The following is a 19,001-nucleotide window of genomic DNA, read 5'->3' on the forward strand; positions in this document are numbered from 1 at the left end:
TGTCTCTATGCAGATTGTCAATGTCAGTAATGTACCTTCAACAGGCATCTCCTACCCACTGCGTCACCAACCTCTCACGTTTCTCAATGCACAACACTTCCGAGCTCTCAGAATTGCTGCCTAACATTACTCCACATCAATCTCATGTCCATACCAATGATGCCAGCCTCGTACCCACACCTCACTGCTTTCACATATTTCTAGCTATCAACCAAACATCATGTAACACTGTCACTGACAACCTGTCCTCTCTCTTGCCGGATAAGATTGCCCTCAAAAGAAGGCAGAAAAGCAAAATTGGCAGCTTGCTCAATCTGGCTGTCCATTAAATGCTCTGAGCCATCAACAGAAGCATAATTGTACTCAACCACAAATTGTATTCCATCATGTGGCATATTCCTCACTCTACCTTCAGCACCAAATTATTATCCCTGGTTTAATGAGCGATGTAGAACTCATTCAAAGAGCAGCAACAGGTATGGCTAAAAATGAGGTGCCAACTTGGTGAAGCTACAGCACAGGATAGGATTATGCTAAACAGCAGAAACAGTATGGTATTGTCAAAGCTAAGCAATCAGCAGATCAGGTCAAAGCCCTTCAGTCCTGCCACACCCAGTGATGAATGCTGATACACAAACAAATGACAGAGCAATAAGCTCCATGCACATCTCCTTCCTCAGCGATGTGGAGCCCAACACATGAGACAAAACTGAAGCATTTACAACCATGTTCAATCAGAAGTGCTGAGCAAATGATCCATCTCAGCTTCCCCCTGAGATCCCCAGCATCGCAGGTGACAGTCTTCAGCCAATTTGTTTCATTAACATAAGACATCAAGAAACACTGAGCACATTGGATACAACAAAGGCAATGGGCCATGAGAGTATCTCAGCTCTACCTGACAAACTGGTAAATGATTCGGTTATGTCCTATCCACTCCAGCCAATTGCCTCTCCATCAACCTACCCTCAATCATCAGCAACATAAAGGATATGTAGTCTACAGTGCTATCAAGCAGCACTACGTAGCAACAACCTGTTCACTAATGCTCAATTTAGGTTCCACCAGGACCACTTAACTCCAGACCCCATTACAACCTTAAAATTAAAGCAGATGGACGCTGATGATATGAAATTAAAACAGATATTGCTGGAAAATTGCAGCAGGTCTGGCAGCATCTATGGCGAGAGAAACAGAGTTTACAGGCAGGGTTTACCGCACAACCAGCCACGTGTTTCGCAGAGTCGTTCCTGTACCAGGTAGGGAGCGGCTCCTAACTGAATTACACAGTGCTCATCCTGGCATCTCGAAGGTGAAGATGCTTGCCAGGAGTTGTGTGGTGGCCTCGTATTGATGCTAATATCTAAAAGCTAGTCAAGTCTTGTCAACAGTGCCAACTGCAACAAAAGATGCCTGCTATAGCCCCAGGGCACCCTTGGGGATTGCCTGGCCGGCCACTGTTAGGTCAAGTGTTTCTGCGAACTCTGCCATTGGCTGGTGGAGGGATCTTCTGGTCCCACCCATGTCAATGGGGTTTCCCATTGAACACTCTCCTCACCACTGTGAAACCCTTAGTCGGGGTGCACCATCAGCAGGACCAGAAGATCCCATTGGCGTGAATTGCCAGAAAGTTCCAGCCAATGTTTCAAGTCCAACGTGATTGTGAAAAATAAAAACTCACATTGTCGGTGGTAACAAACTGGCATGGATTGGAGATTGGCTAGCTAACAAGAAACAGTGAGTTGGCATAAATGGGCCATTTTCTGGTTGGCAGGATGTAACAAGTTGTCCATCATGCTGGGGCCTTCGCTTTTTACAATTTATCTGAGTGACTTGGATGAAGGATTGAATGGATGGTTGCCAAATTTGCTGATGATTCAAATATAGGTAGGAAACAGAATTGTGAAGAGGACATAAGGAGGCTACAACAGGTCATAGAGGGGTTAAATGAGTGAGCACAAATATGACAAATGGAGCATAGTGTGGATAAATGTCAAATTATCCATTTTGGCCAGAAGATTAAGAAAGAAGCTTCTTATCTAAATGCTAAGAGATTGCAAAGCTCTGAGTTGCAGAGGGATCTGAGTGTCTTATTGCATGAATCACAAAAGGCTAACATATAGATATAACAATTAATTAGGAAAGTTAATAAAATGTTATCATTTATTGTGAGGGGAATTCATTAATAAAGTAGAGAGGTGTGCTTCAGTTGTACAGAGTCTTGGTGAGACCACATCTGGAGTATAGTGTACAGCATTGATTACCTTACTTAAGAAAAGATGTAAATGCATTGGAAGCATTTCGGAGATGGTTTACCAGACCAATTCCAGGAGTGGGCAGGTTGTCTTATGAGTAGATGTTGGAGAAGTTTAGGTTTGTATCCATTAGAAGAATAAGAGATGACTTTGAACTAACAAAGGGCCGAGAGGCCTATTCCTGCTCCTAATACATAGGTTCATATGTACACTTGTAACTGTTCAGAAGAAGAAAGAACCAGAGAACCATAGAACCATAGAAAATTACAGCTCAGAAACAGGCCTTTTGGCCCTTCTTGTCTGTGCCGAACCATTTTTTGCCTAGTCCCACTGACCTGCACTTGGACCATATCCCTCCACACCCCTCTCATCCATGAACCCGTCCAAGTTTTTCTTAAATGTTAAAAGTGACCCCGCATTTACCACTTTATCCGGCAGCTCATTCCACACTCCCACCACTCTCTGCGTGAAGAAGCCCCCCCTAATATTCCCTTTAAACTTTTCTCCTTTCACCCTTAACCCATGCCCTCTGGTTTTTTTCTCCCCTAGCCTCAGCGGAAAAAGCCTGCTTGCATTCACTCTATCTATACCCATCAAAATCTTATACACCTCTATCAAATCTCCCCTCAATCTTCTACACTCCAGGGAATAAAGTCCCAACCTATTCAATCTCTCTCTGTAACTGTACAGTACAGAAGACTCTGTTTTTCTCTTTGCAGATACTGCCGGTATGCTGAGTTTTTCCAGCACTTTCCATTTTTAAACGTTAACATGGACACGACAAAATAACTAAATCTCAGAGATGAGGTGTAAGTGACTGTTCTTGACATAAAGACAATGTTTGTTTGAATGTAGCATCAGGGTGCCCGAGTAAAATTGAATTCAACGATGGATCAGAAGAAAGATTCTCCAAGGGTTGAAAACAAAATTAATACAAAGAAAGATAGCTGTGAATATTCATGGCCAATCCTCTCAACCCGAGGATATTCTTGCAGGAGTTCAGTGTCCTGGACCCAATCATCTTCACCTCCTTCAGCAATGACCTCCCCTTAAATGGTAATATTTTGATTTGCAGCTATACTGAAACAGTCCATGTCCATATGCAACAAAACCTGGGCAATGTTCAGGCTTGGACTTACCTGGCACAATGCTAGTTGCTTCTTATAAGTGCCAAGTAATGGTCGCCTCCAATGAGAGAGAGTCTAAACATCTCCCCTCAACTTTCAATAACACTACCATCACCAAATCCCCTGCCATCAACATCCTGCCACTTGATTGGTACCATATTCACCACCTTAAGCACACACTCCTTCCACCAGTGCTGCAGCAAGGCAGTGTACCATTTAAAAGATACCCTGGATCAATGGCTTCTATGATAGTCCCTTCCAAAGCCGAAGCCTTTACTACCTCACAGGACAAAGGTATTGACTACATGGGAATAAGGCCACCTGCAAATTTCCCTCCAAATCACATACCATCCTGACTTGGAAATATATTACCGTTCCCTCACTGTTGCTGGGACAACATTTTGGAATCTCCTTCCTAACACACACTGAGGGGGTGTACCAATTCTACATAAACTGCAGAGGTCCAAGAAGGTGGCTTGCAACCACCTTCCCAGGAGAATTACAGATAGGCAACAAATGCTGGCCTTGCCAACAATGACCAGATCCCATGAACACATAAGCAGGCTAGAAATTGGATAGTCGTTTTCTTGTGTGTGTGTGTATGTGTGTGCGTGTGTGTGTGTGTTTGTATGGTTGGGGGGTTGCAATTTGCAACCTTCCTGCTGTTCAGATTTAGGTTGGCAGCTTGCAAAATTCATTGACCTATGTCAGCTGTGTAATTGTGGCATTAGCCCATACACCCCCAGCTCTGCCATCTGCTCCTGAACACAGTCTGGTGAAATCTGCACACATCTGGAGGCCTCAGCAGTGTTTTTTGGACACCACATGCTACATTTAGCTTTCTCCTCTTAAAGACAGGGTGCATCTTAAACAGAATATGCACAAAATGCACCCCAGTAGGGGGTGTCACGGTGGCACAGTGCTTAGCACTGCTGCCTCACAGCGCCAGGCACCCAGGTTCAATTCCAGCCTCGGGTCACTGTCTGTGTGGAGTGTGCACATTCTCCCCATGTCTGCATGGCTTTCCTCCGGGTGCTCCGGTTTCCTCCCACAGTCCAAAGATGTACGGGTTAGGTTGATTGGCCATGTTAAATTGCCCCTTAGTGTCCAAAGATGTGTAGGTTACGGGGATTAGCAGGGTAAATACTTGGGTTACGGTCTGGGTGGGATTGCCTCTTAGTGTCAGGGGCATTACATGGGGTTATGAGGATAGAGCCTGGGTGGAATTGTTGTCGGTGCAGACTCACTGGGCCAAATGGCCTCCTTCTGCACTGTAGGGATTCTATGAAAAAGATTGCTTGCCAAGTGAGCAGAACGATAGACAGAGGGATCCACAGTGACAATTTGGCACTAGAGGTATTAGTGGTACAGGTGGGCCATGATCCTGTGAGGGTCTAGGAGGCCCTTACAGATGACCTTCAGAAAGGGTATAAGAACAGGTGCTCAGGCACAGTAACTCCAAGAGGAGGAAAGGGAGCCATAATATACAAATGATGAAAAAGCCCCATCACTGGATCTGACACTCAGATCCAACAGCTCAGATACCAACACTACAGCTACCTTAGAGGCTGGTAACATATGGTTTTCTTGTCAGCTCACCTGGGAATGAGGCGAACTGCAGAGGTCTCAAATCAGAAACTCAGCAGGAAGTGTTAAATTGAGCGCTGAAAGTGAATGCACAATGAAATGCTGACATATTGGCTGACCAGCCAGGTAGACTCCTGTCACTGGCTAAGAACATGGAGGAGACTGGCTCCAATCTGGTAGAGGGTTGCTGCAGAGCTTGCCCTCTCTACAGTCTCTGCTGCTTCTCCCTACCATGAAGCACTCCCTTTGGCTCGATTGCCCCCATTCCTTTTGCAGCCTTTAGGCAGAACTTAATTCCCAGCCCTGCCCCATTCCCAGCCACTGGCTAGGACACGAAGGGTTGCCATGGATTTGGGAGGCAAGGCGAAGGGCTGAGTGACCCCGTTGCCTTCCTGACTGTCCTCGATTAAGTCAGGAGTATGGAAGATCAGGAATGGCTGAAGTCCAATTGAGTTCCTTAAGTGGCCCGATAATAGTGAGAGGGAGGTCTTACTGACCAGACAGCCTGTTGCCCATGGAGGTGAAAGACCTCCCCTTGCCCTCCACAATGTTTCCCTGCCCCCTCCCACCCATCTCTCCTGCTCTTCCCATTTACCTGTCCCCCTCACCCCCCCTCCCCCCAACCACGCCTCGTGCAAATTCAGGGCTGGACCCAGCAAGGACTTACTTATACTTTGGTGCTTGCCGCAGTACCAGCAGTAACCACTACTCCCAGTGGCACTGCTAGATGGAACAGGTGAGCTGCCAGCTCTCTGATTAACTGGCAGCTCTTGGAGGCAGGATCTTTACCCATGAAGGCACGCAAGGGGCAGCCCCCATTAACTGCCAATGGTTTACATTGAGTCTGTAATAAGTCCTCAGAGGTGGAGGTCCCTTCACCAAAAATCCTTTATTTACAAGATTCAACAACACTATACAGAGTTCTCCCAGTGTGCAGTCTACATCCAGAGTGCTAGAAGTACTGACACTCCTATTTAAGTACAGAGCATGGGGCTCCCTGACTCCCTCAATCAAGGAGTTCATGTTCATGTAGACCAACCTCAATTGCCTGATTAAAATCATTACAGAATCCCATCAAGGTTTCCGAAAATAACTGCGGATGTGTTTTCCAGGCTAACCATTAAGTGGGCAGGGCCACCCGCCTCAACCATTAAAATTCAGCTGTTTGTGTGCACCAGTCACCTCCTGTCCTATTATCTCTGTGAGTGTGAGACAATGCTCTCTGGCAAATGCAGGAACTCAGAAAAGCACCTCCCAAAACACCCCAGGGTACTTTCAAACCTTTCGCAGTAGAAAACGTTTAAAAATTTACTTTACTTTGCAATCAAGACACCTGATCCTTTTAAAAAATTTATTCATGGGATGTGGACATTGCTGGCTAGGCCAGCATTTATTGCCCATCCATAATTGCTCTTGATAAAGCAATGGTGAGCTGCCTTCTTGAACCGCTGTAGTCCAGGTGCTGCAGGTACACCCGCAGCGCTGTCAGGGAGGAAGTTCCAGGTTTTTGACTCAGTTACAATGGAGGAACGGCAATATATTTCCAAGTCAGGGTGGTGAGTGGCTTGGAGGGGAACTTCCAGGCGGTGATGTTCCCATGTATCTACTGCCCTTGTCCTTTTAGGTGGTAGTGGTCAGGAGTTTGAAAGGTGCTGTCGAAGAAGCTTTGGTGAGTTTCTGCAGTGCATCTTGTGGATGCTACACACTGCTGCCACTGTGTTGTTGGGTGGTGGAAGGATTGAATGTCTGTGGGTGGAGTGCCAATCAAGTGGGTTGCTTTGTCCTGGATGGTGTCAAGCTTCTCGAGTGTTTGTTTGAGCTGTACTCATCCATGGAGAGTATTCCATCACACTCTAGACTTGTGCCTTGTAGATGGTGGACAGGTTTTGGGGAGTCAGCTCGCAGCAGGATTCCTTGCCTCTGATGCTATTGCAGGAATGAGACACGACAGATTAAATAGTTCACTCTCTGAGCTTGAGAGATTGATTGGCATTGCTTTACTTATTATTTAAAGAATACTTATGTTGTTAAGTACCATCTCCAACTTTTTGTGGCCTTTTTAAATGGACAATGAATGTGCAAATCCAGCAATTTTATGAAGATGACAGGAGGCTAATGGTTAGCTATCAATTCTATGAGGCAAATGACAAAGCAACATAAATCAACCAGCAAGTTTGGAATTCGTAACTCATGCCCTATTTTCCCTTGACCTACATTTTCTTGCCGCTTTGTGCATTCATAACGGCTTGCATCATGACCGTCTCTGGGTCTTTTTTGAACAAGGTTAGGACAATATGATAGCAATCAAATCTAGGTGTTGATTAGTGTTCCAATATATCTTTAAAAGACCGCTGTTGTTTGCCATTTATATAAATGATTTGGATGAGGATATAGGAAGCATGGTTAGTAGGTTTGCGGATGACACCATAATTAGTGGTGTGGTGGACAGTGAAGAAGGTTATCTAAGACTACAATGGGATCTTAATCAACTGGGCCAGTGGGCTGAGGTATGGAGTTTAACTCAGATAAACGAGAGGTGTTGCGTTTTCATAATTCAAACCAGGGCAGGACTTACACAGTTAACGTTAGGGCACTGGGGAGTGTTGTCGCAAAGAGAGACCCAAGGATGCACAGATTCACCACCCTCTAGCTGAAGAAATTCCTCCTCATACCTATATCTTCATGCACCATTTCCTGGTTTAGCTAATGCTTGCATGTTTTTGATGTCTACTGCTGTCCTGTGAAATTTAACTGCGTTTCCCCTCTGTAAAGTTAACTTGGATTTAATTATTTATTGGCAGGGTAATCCTGTTACTTACACTGTTCAGGGCCTGACTACCCTTTTGTACATAAAGTGGTAACACCTTGCAATGTGCCATCCAACAGGTTGAGCCAGTTCAGTTAAATGGTGATGAGATTACTTCATCCATTGCTCAGGGCTAATTTTCCCCTTCATTGCAGCTAAATGCAAATACACATGCAAAGCTACCAGGGCTGGGTATTTAGCAAATGTCTCCAAGCTCCGTTCCCACTATTCCACCCAAAAAGTTAGAATCATAGAATCCCTACAGTGCAGAAGGAGGTCATTTGGCTCATCGAGTCTGCATTGACCACAATCCCACCCAGGCCCTATTCCCGTAACCCCACATATTTACCCTGCTAATTCCCCTGACACTAGGGTCAATTTAGCATGGCCACTCAACCTAACCCGCACATCTTTGGACTGTGGGAGGAAACCGGAGCACCCAGAGGAAACCCACGCAGACACAGGGAGAATGTGCAAACTCCACACAGACAGTGACCCGAGGCTGGAATTGAACCCGGGTCCCTGGCGCTGTGAGGCAGTAGTGCTAACCACTGTGCCTCCGTGGTGCCTAAACCGTGCCACCGTGCCTATGCAAACACAATTCATATGGCTATCATGATCAAAATCTTGATCAGGATTTAATATCATTTAGCTGCAGGTCTCCAGACTCAGTAAACTCCTGGCACCGGTTGTGCACATATGCAAATAGTACAATAATGAGCAGTGATCCAAAGAGAAAGCAAATAACAATTCTACTCCGATAATTGGTTGGTTCATATGAAATATTATTGACAAGGTAACAGGAAACTACCAAAGGGACATGTGCTCCATGAGCCAAACCAGGGAACCTGTGAACACACCTTCAAATAGTGAATTGTAGATCGGAAGATTTTAAAACAACATACCAATGATTAACGTACAACTAGGAAACAGGCAAGATTGATTTCTACACATGATAGGCCTAAATAACAGTTCAATTATACTGACACATTCAAGTTGATGTAAAGTCGTTTTAGACTTCAATAGCAATGCATTAGTAATAGGGCAGCTTATGATGTGGGTTTTGACCTGACTCCTGAAACTACTGAAATACCATTATCGGGAGGGTATCTCAATCTAAATTGGATTTTCATCCAAGGGCAGTAAAATTCCATTCTGATGCGGAATCCCTTGTTTCATAGCATTCAATTGGTTCATTGTGCCTTTTTGCCATTTTAAACAATGCAATGGTTTTAATGTTAGCACAGACTCCTGCCCAACCTCTTCTGGTTGCATTTAGCCACATCTGAAATGCAGTTCTGGGTGTACACCCAAATGTACATGTAAAGAAAATTGAAAACAGAAGACTTTTGTAACACCTTTCGTGATCTTGGGACATCCCAAAGCTTTCCTATAGCCACTGAAGTTTGGCCACTGTTGCAGTGTAGGAAATGTAGCAACCAATTGTACACAGCAAGGTTCTACAAACAGTGATACCAAGAACAGTACCACACAGGAGCAGGCCCTTCAGCACACCAAGCCTGCGCCGATTCCTAATTCTTATTTAGATCCATTACTTATTGCCCATAAGCGGTTTCTATCCCTCTGTTCGCCTCCCATTCATGTTTCTATCAAGATATATGCCTTGAACATTGCTAACGTGCCTGCTTCCACCATCTCCAATGGAAGTGCATGTCTGGCACCCACCACCTCTGTGTGAAAAACTTTCCTTGCACGTCTCCCCTAAACTTACCCCTCTGACTTTGAACTTGTGCCTTCTTGTAGTTGATCTTTCCATAAGAACATAAGAAATAGGAGCAGGAGTAGGCCATCTGGCCCTTCGAGCCTGCCCCGCCATTCAACAAGATCATGGCTGATCTGAAGCGAATCAGTTCCACTTACCCGCCTGCTCCCCATAACCCCTAATTCCCTTATCGATCAGAAAACGATCTACCCGTGATTTAAACATATTCAACGAGGAAGCCTCCACCACTTCAATGGGCAGAGAATTCCAGAGATTCACTACCCTCTGAGAGAAGAGGTTCCCCCTCAACTCTGTTCTGAACCGGCCCCCCCTTATTTTGAGGCTGTGCCCTCTAGTTCTGGTTTCCCTTCTAAGTGGAAAGAATCTCTCCACCTCTACCCTATCCAGCCCCTTCATTATCTTATATGTCTCTATAAGATCACTCTATAAGATCATCCATCCTGGTGATGCGCGATTAAATCACTCGGGAGGCTGGATCGTACCCGGGAAATAAAGGCTTTTATTAGTAACAAGAATGGAGCATACTATATAACAATACAATCCCAGACTAAAGGGTCACCAGGCAGTGCAGTGACCTTTATACTCCTACAGGTAGGCGGAGCCAACCGGAGTGTACCACAGAACAATACCAACAGGTAGAACACCCCAACCCTAACCCAATAGTGACAACAGTAACATATGTACAAGTACCCATAGTGCTAACCATCTATGGTTCAGTACCCATAGTGGTAACCATCTATGGTTCACCACACCTGGGAAAAAGCCTCTTATTATCTAAACTATCTATGCCTCTCATAATTTTGTAAACCTCTATCAGGTCGCTCCTCAGCCTCCGTCTTTCCAGTGAAAACAATCCGGGTTTATGCAACCTCTCCTCATACCTAAAACACTCCAGACCAGGCAAAATCTTGGTGAACCTTCTTTGCACCTTCTACAAAGCATCCTTCTGGTAGTGCGGTGACCAGAACTGCACGCAATATTCCAAATGTAGCCTAACTAAACTTTCATACAGCTGTAACAAAGCTTGCCCCAGCCCCAGCCAATGAAGGTAAGCATGCTGTATGCCTTCTTGATCACCTTATCCATCTGTGTTGCTGCTTTCAGAGATCCATGGACCTGTACGCCCAGATCCCTCTGTATGTCAATGCAGCTAATGGTTCTGCCATTTATTGTATAATTCGCACCTGAATTTGATCTTCCAAAATGCATCACCTCGCATTTGTCCGGATTAAACTCCTTCGGCCATTTTTCTGCCCAATTCTGCAATCTACCTATATCCTGCTGTCATCACTTATTTGCAACTCCGCCAATTTTTGTGTCATCTGAAAACTTACTAACCAGACCACCTATAATTTCCTCCAGATCATTTATATGCATTAGAAATAACAAAGGTCCCAACACTGATTCTTGTGGAACACCATGAGTTACTGATCTCCATTCCGAAAAGCACCCTTCCACTGCTACTCTCTGTCTTCTATAACCAAGCCAGTTCTGTGTTCATCTAGTCAGCACACCCCGGAGCATATGAGAATTTACCTTTTGTACCAGCCTGCCATGAGGGACTTTGTCAAATGCCTTAGTAAAGTCCATGTAGACAATATCCACTGCCTTTCACTCATCAAAAGTTCTTGTCACCTCCTCAAAAAGCTCAATCAAGTTGATGAGACATGACCTTCGCCACACAAAACTGCCTATCACAAACAAGTCCATTTGCTTCCAAATGTGAATAAATCCTGTCTTTCAATATCTTCTCCAACAGCTTCCCCACCACTGACATCAGCTCACCATCCTGGATAACATGTTTCCCTTCTAAAACAAAGGGAAAACATTGGCCATAATGTGGTAATTTTATCATGATGTTGGTTGAGTTTTTGAATTTATTTATTATTGTCACAAGTAGGCTTATATTAACACTGCAATGAAATTACTGTGAAAATCCCCTAGTCGCCACACTCTGGCGCCTGTTCAGGTACATTGAAGGAGAATTTAGTGTGGCCAATGCACCTAACAGCACATCCTTCGGACTGTGGGAGGAAACCAGAGCATCCAAAGGAAACCCGCACACACACAGGGAGAACTTGCAGACTCTGCACAGACAGTGGCCCAGCCACGGATCAAACCTGCATCCCTGGCACTGTGAGGCAGCAGTGCTAACCACTGTGCCACCGTGCCGCCCCAACTGAAATGTTCTGCAACAAACCAACTGCATATAGTACTCTGCACGTGGTCAGTGGCTAACTCACAACCTCAGTTCAAGAGAATTGACTTTACCTCACGGTACTATTAATTTGAGGATGTAACTAGTAGAGTTGATTGAGGAATGCAGTTTATTTAGACTTTCAGAAGGCTTTCGACAATGCCTCACATAACAGACTAATATGTACAGTTAAAGCACATGGGATTGCAGGTAATGCCTTGAGATGGATAGAAAGCTGGTTAGCAGATAGGAAGCAAAGAATTGACATAAATTGGTCTTGTTTTTTTGGTTGACAGTCAGTGATTAGTGAGGTTCCGCAGGAATTTGTGTTAGGACCTCAACTGCTCACATTATATATTAATGATTTGGAAGAGGGAACTGATTGTATTATCCCCAAATTTGCTGATGATACAAAGTTGGGTGGGAGGGTGAGCTGTGAGAAAGATGCAGAGATGCTTCAGCGTGATTCAGACAGGCTGATGGTGTGGGCATCTGCATGGCAGGTGCAGTATAATTTAGATAAATGTGAGGTTATCCACTTTGGTAGCAATAATAGGAAGACAGATTATTACTTGAATGAATGTAAATTGAGAGAGGTGGATACTCAGAGACCTTGGAGACCTCGTGCATCAGTTGCTGAAAGTAAGCACACAAGTACAGCAGGCAGTAAAGAAGGCAAATGCTATGTTGGCCTTCATAGTGAGAGGATTTGAGTATCGGGATAGGGATGTTTTGCTGCAATTGTATTGGGCATTGGTGAGGCTACACCTGGAATATTTTGTGTAGTTCTGGTGTCCTTATCTGAGGAAGGATGTCCTAACTATAGAGGGAATACAGCGAAGGTTTACCAGACAGATTCCTGGGATTGCAGGTCTGCCATAGGAGGAGAGATTACGTCGGTTAGGATAATATTCACTGGAGTTTAGAAGAGTGAGAGAGGATCTCATAGAACCTTATAAAATTCGAACAGGGTGATGCACGATATACCACACGAGAGGCAGGATGTACTCGGGAAATAAAGGCTTTTATTGCCAACAATAACGGAGCTACTATATACAGTATACAATCCCAGACTAAAGGGTCACCAGGCAGAGCAGTGACCTTTATACCTCTCCCAGGAGGCGGAGCCGACTGGGGTGTACCATAGGACTATATTAACAGGTAGAACAGCCCAACCCTAACCCCAACAGTAACATATCTACAGACTCATAGTACTGGCCAGACCATGGCTCAGCACTACCTGGTGGGAACCAACAATGGTTCACCACATTCACCCCTCCTTTGAAAACAAAGGCCGGCGGGGTACAAAACACAGAACAATTGTTCATCTGTCTATAAGTTCAAGCGGTCTGGGGGACCGCGCCGTCGCTGTGACCTCCTCAACACCGGCGATGACACCGGTTCAGGCAATCGCGGTGACGTTCTCTCCAAGGCGGTGTCCAGCGACTCCTCCAGTTCCTCACGGGCCGGTAGACCACGAGGTGGTGACAATCCGCTGAACTCGGGCACGCCTTGAATTGGCGACCATCTCCTGGACTCAGGCAAGCTGTACACGGGAGTAAGAGGGTTAAGTGGTGGTCCCGATACTGCCCGCGCCGTGTCAGGAGGGGGAATAATGGTTGGGGGGTCCCTAACAGGAGGTGTGGGAGCGACAGGGGTTTCCAAGCCCCCTGCTGGTGCCAGATCTCGAATCGAGACCGTGTCCTCTCGCCCGTCAGGATATGCCACGTAGGCATACTGAGGATTGGCGTGGAGGAGATGGACCTGTTCAACAAAAGGGTCGGACTTGCGGGTCCTAACATGCCGCCGCAGGAGGACAGGTCCTGAGTACGTCAACCAAGACGGTAATGAGGTCCCAGAGGAAGACTTCCTAGGGAATGAAAACATTCTCTCATGAGGAGTAGCGTTGGTTGCCGTACACAGGAGTGAGCGTATGGAGTGGAGCGCATCAGGGAGTACCTCTTGCCAACGGGAGACTGGAAGACCTTTAGACCTCAACGCCAGTAAGACAGCCTTCCAGACTGTAGCATTCTCTCGTTCAACCTGTCCGTTACCCCTTGGGTTGTAGCTCGTGGTTCTACTAGAGGCAATCCCGTATGAGAGCAGGTATTGCCTCAAGTCGTCGCTCATGAACGACGAGCCCCTATCGCTGTGGATATAACAGGGGTAACCGAACAGGGTGAAAAGATCACGAAATGCCTTGATAACCGTGGCAGCGGTCATATCAGAACAGGGAATGACAAAAGGGAATCGTGAGTACTCATCAACCACATTGAGGAAGTACACGTTCCGATCTGTCGAGGGAAGGGGGCCCTTAAAGTCCACACTCAGTCTTTTGAAGGGACGAGTGGCCTTAATGAGGTGTGCCCTGTCAGGTCGGTAGAAGTGCGGTTTGCATTCCGCGCATACCCGGCAGCTTCTGGTTATGGACCTGACATCCTCCACCGAATAGGGTAGATTCCGGGCCTTTATGAAGTGGAAGAGCCGAGTGACCCCCGGATGGCAGAGGTCATTGTGGAGAGCCTGCAATCGATTCTCCTGCACACTAGTGCATGTTCCACGCGACAGGGCATCCGAGGGCTCGTTGAGCTTCCCTGGATGGTACATGATATCATAATTGTAGGTGGAGAGTTCGATTCTCCACCTCAAGATTTTATCATTCTTGATCTTACCCCGTAATGTGTTGTTGAACATGAACGCCACGGACCGCTGGTCCGTGAGCAGAGTGAACCGTTTACCCGCCAAGTAAATGGCGCCAATGCCGAACGGCCTCCACAATGGCCTGGGCCTCCTTTTCCACCGCCGAATGTCGAATTTCAGGGCCTTGGAGGGTGCGAGAGAAAAAGGCGACAGGCCTGCCCGCCTGGTTAAGTGTGGCGGGCAGGGCAAAATCACATGCATCACTCTCCACCTGGAAGGGGATGGACTCATCGATAGCGTGCATCATGGCTTTCGCGATGTCGGCTTTTATTCTTGCAAAGGCTAAGCGAGCCTCTGTTGTTAGGGGAAAGGAGGTAGACTTGATGAGCGGACGGGCTTTGTCCGCGTAATTGGGAACCCACTGTGCATAGTATGAGAAGAAGCCTAAACATCTTCTCAGTGCTTTGATGCTAGTGGGCAGGGGGAGTTCAAGGAGGGGACGCATACGGTCTGGATCAGGGCCAAAGACCCCGTTTTCCACCACGTATCCGAGGATAGCTAGGCGGTGCGTGCGAAATACACACTTCTCCCTGTTGAAGGTCAGATTCAGGCGAGATGCAGTGCGTAAGAATCTAAGAAGGTTGGCATCGTGGTCCTGCTGGTCATGGCCGCAGATGGTGACGTTATCCAGGTACGGGAAGGTAGCCCGCAGCCCGTTCTGGTCCACCATTCGGTCCATAGCACGCTGGAAGACCGAGACCCCATTCGTGACACCAAAAGGAACCCTTAAAAAATGGTACAGGCGACCACCCGCCTCAAAGGCCGTATATTGTCGGTCCTCTGGGCGAATGGGGAGCTGGTGATAAGCAGATTTTAAGTCGATGGTGGAGAACACCTGGTACTGTGCAATCTGGTTGACCATGTCAGATATGCGCGGGAGGGGATACGCATCCAGCTGCGTGTATCTGTTAATGGTCTGACTATAGTCTATGACCATCCGGGGTTTGTTCCCATTCTTAACCACCACGACTTGCGCTCTCCAAGGACTAGCGCTAGGTTGGATGATCCCTTCCTTGAGGAGCCGCTGAACTTCAGATCGAATGAAGATCCGATCCTCAGCGCTGTAATGCCTGCTCTTTGTTGCGATGGGCTTGCAGCCTGGCACGAGATTCTGGAATAGGGAGGGTGTGGTAATCCTAAGCGTTGAGAGACTACATGTGGAGCGCGTTGGGCAATTTAGAGGCTGCGGGTCTCCCACTGAAAGCGGAGGGAGTGACCCATCGTACTGCTGGGTTACACTCTTCAGGTGGACCATAAAATCTAGTCCTAGGAGTATCGGCGCGCAAAGGTGCGGTAACACAAGGAGCCTGAAGTTCTCGTAAACCGTGCCCTGCACCGTCAGATTGACCATGCAGCTCCCTAGCATGGTGACAGATCGGGACCTTGAAGCCATCGAAATTGTCTGCTTGACAGTCCGAATCTGGAGACCACACCGCTTCACGGTGTCCGGGTGAATGAAGCTCTCCGTGCTCCCACTGTCAAACAAACAATAAATCTGGCGTCTGTTTACCTGTATGTCCATCATGGACTTGTCGAGTCTGTGAGGCTTGGCCTGGTCCAGGATGATCGACGCCACCGTTGGTTCGTGGGTGCAACTGCAGGCAGCTGAGATGGATGATGACGACCCCTGCTGGTCATTCGCGGTCGGTGCCGACCAAAGTGGCTGCCCCCATAGGTCGCACGTGGACGATGGCGCCAAAACCTGCGGCCCCTGCAGGTCGCACGTGTCTTGCGACGCCGTCCTTCGGAATGGCGACGTCCTGGAATCGCACGTGGTAGAAGACCTTGAAGATGCAGAAGACAAGGAGGCCAGCTCCGGGGAGTCACACGCCGTACTGCTGTTTTTGGATGGAGGTTTGGACCGGCATACTTTGGAATAATGCCCCTTCTTGCCGCAGGTGGAGCACAACACCGCTTTAGCTGGACGTCGCTGCCGAGGGTGTTTCACCCCCCCCACAGAAGTAACACCGCGGGCCACCTGGAGCTGCTGCCGTCGTCAGGTCCGAGGCTGGAAACGCAATCGCGCAGTTTTTCGGTCCCGCTGAATAAAGTGGAGTCTGCGGCTGCCCCTGCCACATTGTCTCCACGCGGTCGTCGGGGTACATCTCCAGACTTTTGGAGGCCGTTTCTAGAGCGTCAGCTAACTCTATGGTTTTAGTGAGATCGAGGTTACCTTGCTCCAACAGCCGAAGGCGGATGTACGACGAGCCGATTCCCGCCACGAATGCATCTCGAACGTGGTCGCTCATGTACTGGGCTGCCGACACTGACTTGCAGTTGCAGGCTCTGGCTAGCTGCTGAAGCTCGCACGCTACTGTTCCGTCATTTCGCCGGGCTGCCGCCGTCGAGTGGCTAGAAGGTGTCGAGCATGGATCTCATTCGGCGGTTTGTTGTATCGCTTTTTGAGAAGCTCGAGGGCCCCTTTGTAGTCGGTGGCCCCACGGATCGCTAAGTATACAGCGTCGCTTACCCTCGCGTGGAGGACCCGGAGTCTGTCGGCGTCGTCGTTGACCGCAGTGGAGGCGTCGAGGTAATCTTGGAAACACTTCAACCAGTAGTCGAAAGTGTTCGATGCTCCCGCCGCACGTGGGTCCAACGTAAGCCGTTCGGGTTTAAGCATTTGCTCCATGTTTTCTTTTGGGTTTTTTTTCAAAAAAAAGAATTTACTTGTTGGCAATAAAATTGATGCGTGATAAATCACCCGGGAGGCAGGATGTACTCGGGAAATAAAGGCTTTTATTGCCAACAATAACAGAGCTACTATATACAATATACAATCCCAGACTAAAGGGTCACCAGGCAGAGCAGTGACCTTTATACCTCTCCCAGGAGGCGGAGCCAACTGGGGTGTACCATAGGACTATATTAACAGGTAGAACAGCCCAACCCTAACCCCAACAGTAACATATCTACAGACTCATAGTACTGGCCAGACCATGGCTCAGCACTACCTGGTGGGAACCAACAATGGTTCACCACACAGGGTTAGACAGGGTATATCCAGAAAGAATCTTCCGAATGGTGGGGGAGTCCAGAACTAGGGGGTCATAGTTTGTGGATAAGGCCACCTTTTAGAACTGAGGTGAGGAGAAATTTCTTCATCCAGAGGGTGGTGAATGTGTGGAATTCACTACCACAGAATGTGATTGAGGCCAAAATGTTGTCTGATTTCAAGAAGAAATTAGATATAGCTCTTGAGGCTAAAGGGATCAAGGAATATGGGAGGAAGGTGGGATGAGAATATTGAATTCAATGATCAGCAATGATCAAGGTGACTGGCGGAGCAGGCTCAAAGGGCCAAATGGCTTCTGGTTTCTATGTTTCTATATTTGCAGTGGGAATTTTATGTTAGCAGCTTGATAACCATCCTCTCCTGTGTTCACTGGACATTTGCCAGCCGCACTACTTTTGGTGCTCAGTCAGGGAGTGATGATGATTTTATGTAAATAAGAGGTGATCCAGAAACAACCTACTGTTGTTTTCACTCTTGATTGAATAATGAGGGCAACTCAAGGCTGCCTTAATCTGGCTCTTATAATTTTGTAATTATTCCCCTCAAACAAGCTGCATGATTCTGCCCTCTGTGAGAAAGAGTCGCTTTCCTCTCAAACAACATCAACCAGATGTTTGCCATTTTGTGCTGTGCATTTGGTGCCAATGGTATTATTTTAGGGTGTTGATGGGACTAAACACATTCCTACAAACATAGGAATATACGAAACAAAAACAGAAAATGCTGGAAAATCTCTGCAGGTCTGACGGTATCTGTGGAGCAAGAATAGAGCCACCTTTTTAAGTCAGGATCAGACTCGAAACGTTGACTCTGTTCTCTCTTCACAGATACTGTAAGATCTGCTGAGATTTTCCAGCATTTTCTGTTTTTGTTTCAGATTCCAGAATCTGCAGTATTCTGCCTTAAACATAGAGATATATGAATTAGGAGAGGGAGCAGACCATTTTCATGGTACCTTAAGCCTGCTTGGGCATTCAATAAGATCATGGCTGATCTGACTGTGGCCTAAGCTTCACTTTATTCCTGCCTGTGAAGAGATAGGGAAAGGTTGACCAAGTTAGAAAGAGAAGAAAATTGCAAAAAGATTACATCAGGCAACGGTAAAGGAACAGGTCCTGCATTAGCTGATTGATAGTTCTGAAGTGAAGTTTAAAGTTTAAACTTTAAACGGGCAGCATGGTGGCACAGTGGTTATCACTGCTGCCTCACAGCGCCAGGGACCCAGGTTCGATTCCCAGCTTGGGTCACTGTCTATGCGGAGTTTGCACATTCTCCCTGTGTCTGCGTGGGTTTCCTCCGGGTGCTCCAGTTTCCTCCCACAGTCCAAAGATATGCGGGTTAGGTGGATTGGCCATGCTAAATTGCCCCTACGTGTCCCAGGATGCATGCATAGGTTAGAGGGATTAGTGGAGTAAATATGTGGGTTATTGGGATAGGCTGGGTGGGATTGTTTTCGGTGCAGACCCGATGGACTGAATGGCCTCCTTCTGCACTGTAGGGATTCTATGATTTATTTATTAGTTTCACAAGTAGGCTTACATCAACACTACAACGAAGTTACTGTGAAAATCC

The sequence above is a fragment of the Mustelus asterias genome, chromosome 21 (assembly GCF_964213995.1).
Source record: "Mustelus asterias chromosome 21, sMusAst1.hap1.1, whole genome shotgun sequence".
Classification (NCBI taxonomy): domain Eukaryota; kingdom Metazoa; phylum Chordata; class Chondrichthyes; order Carcharhiniformes; family Triakidae; genus Mustelus; species Mustelus asterias.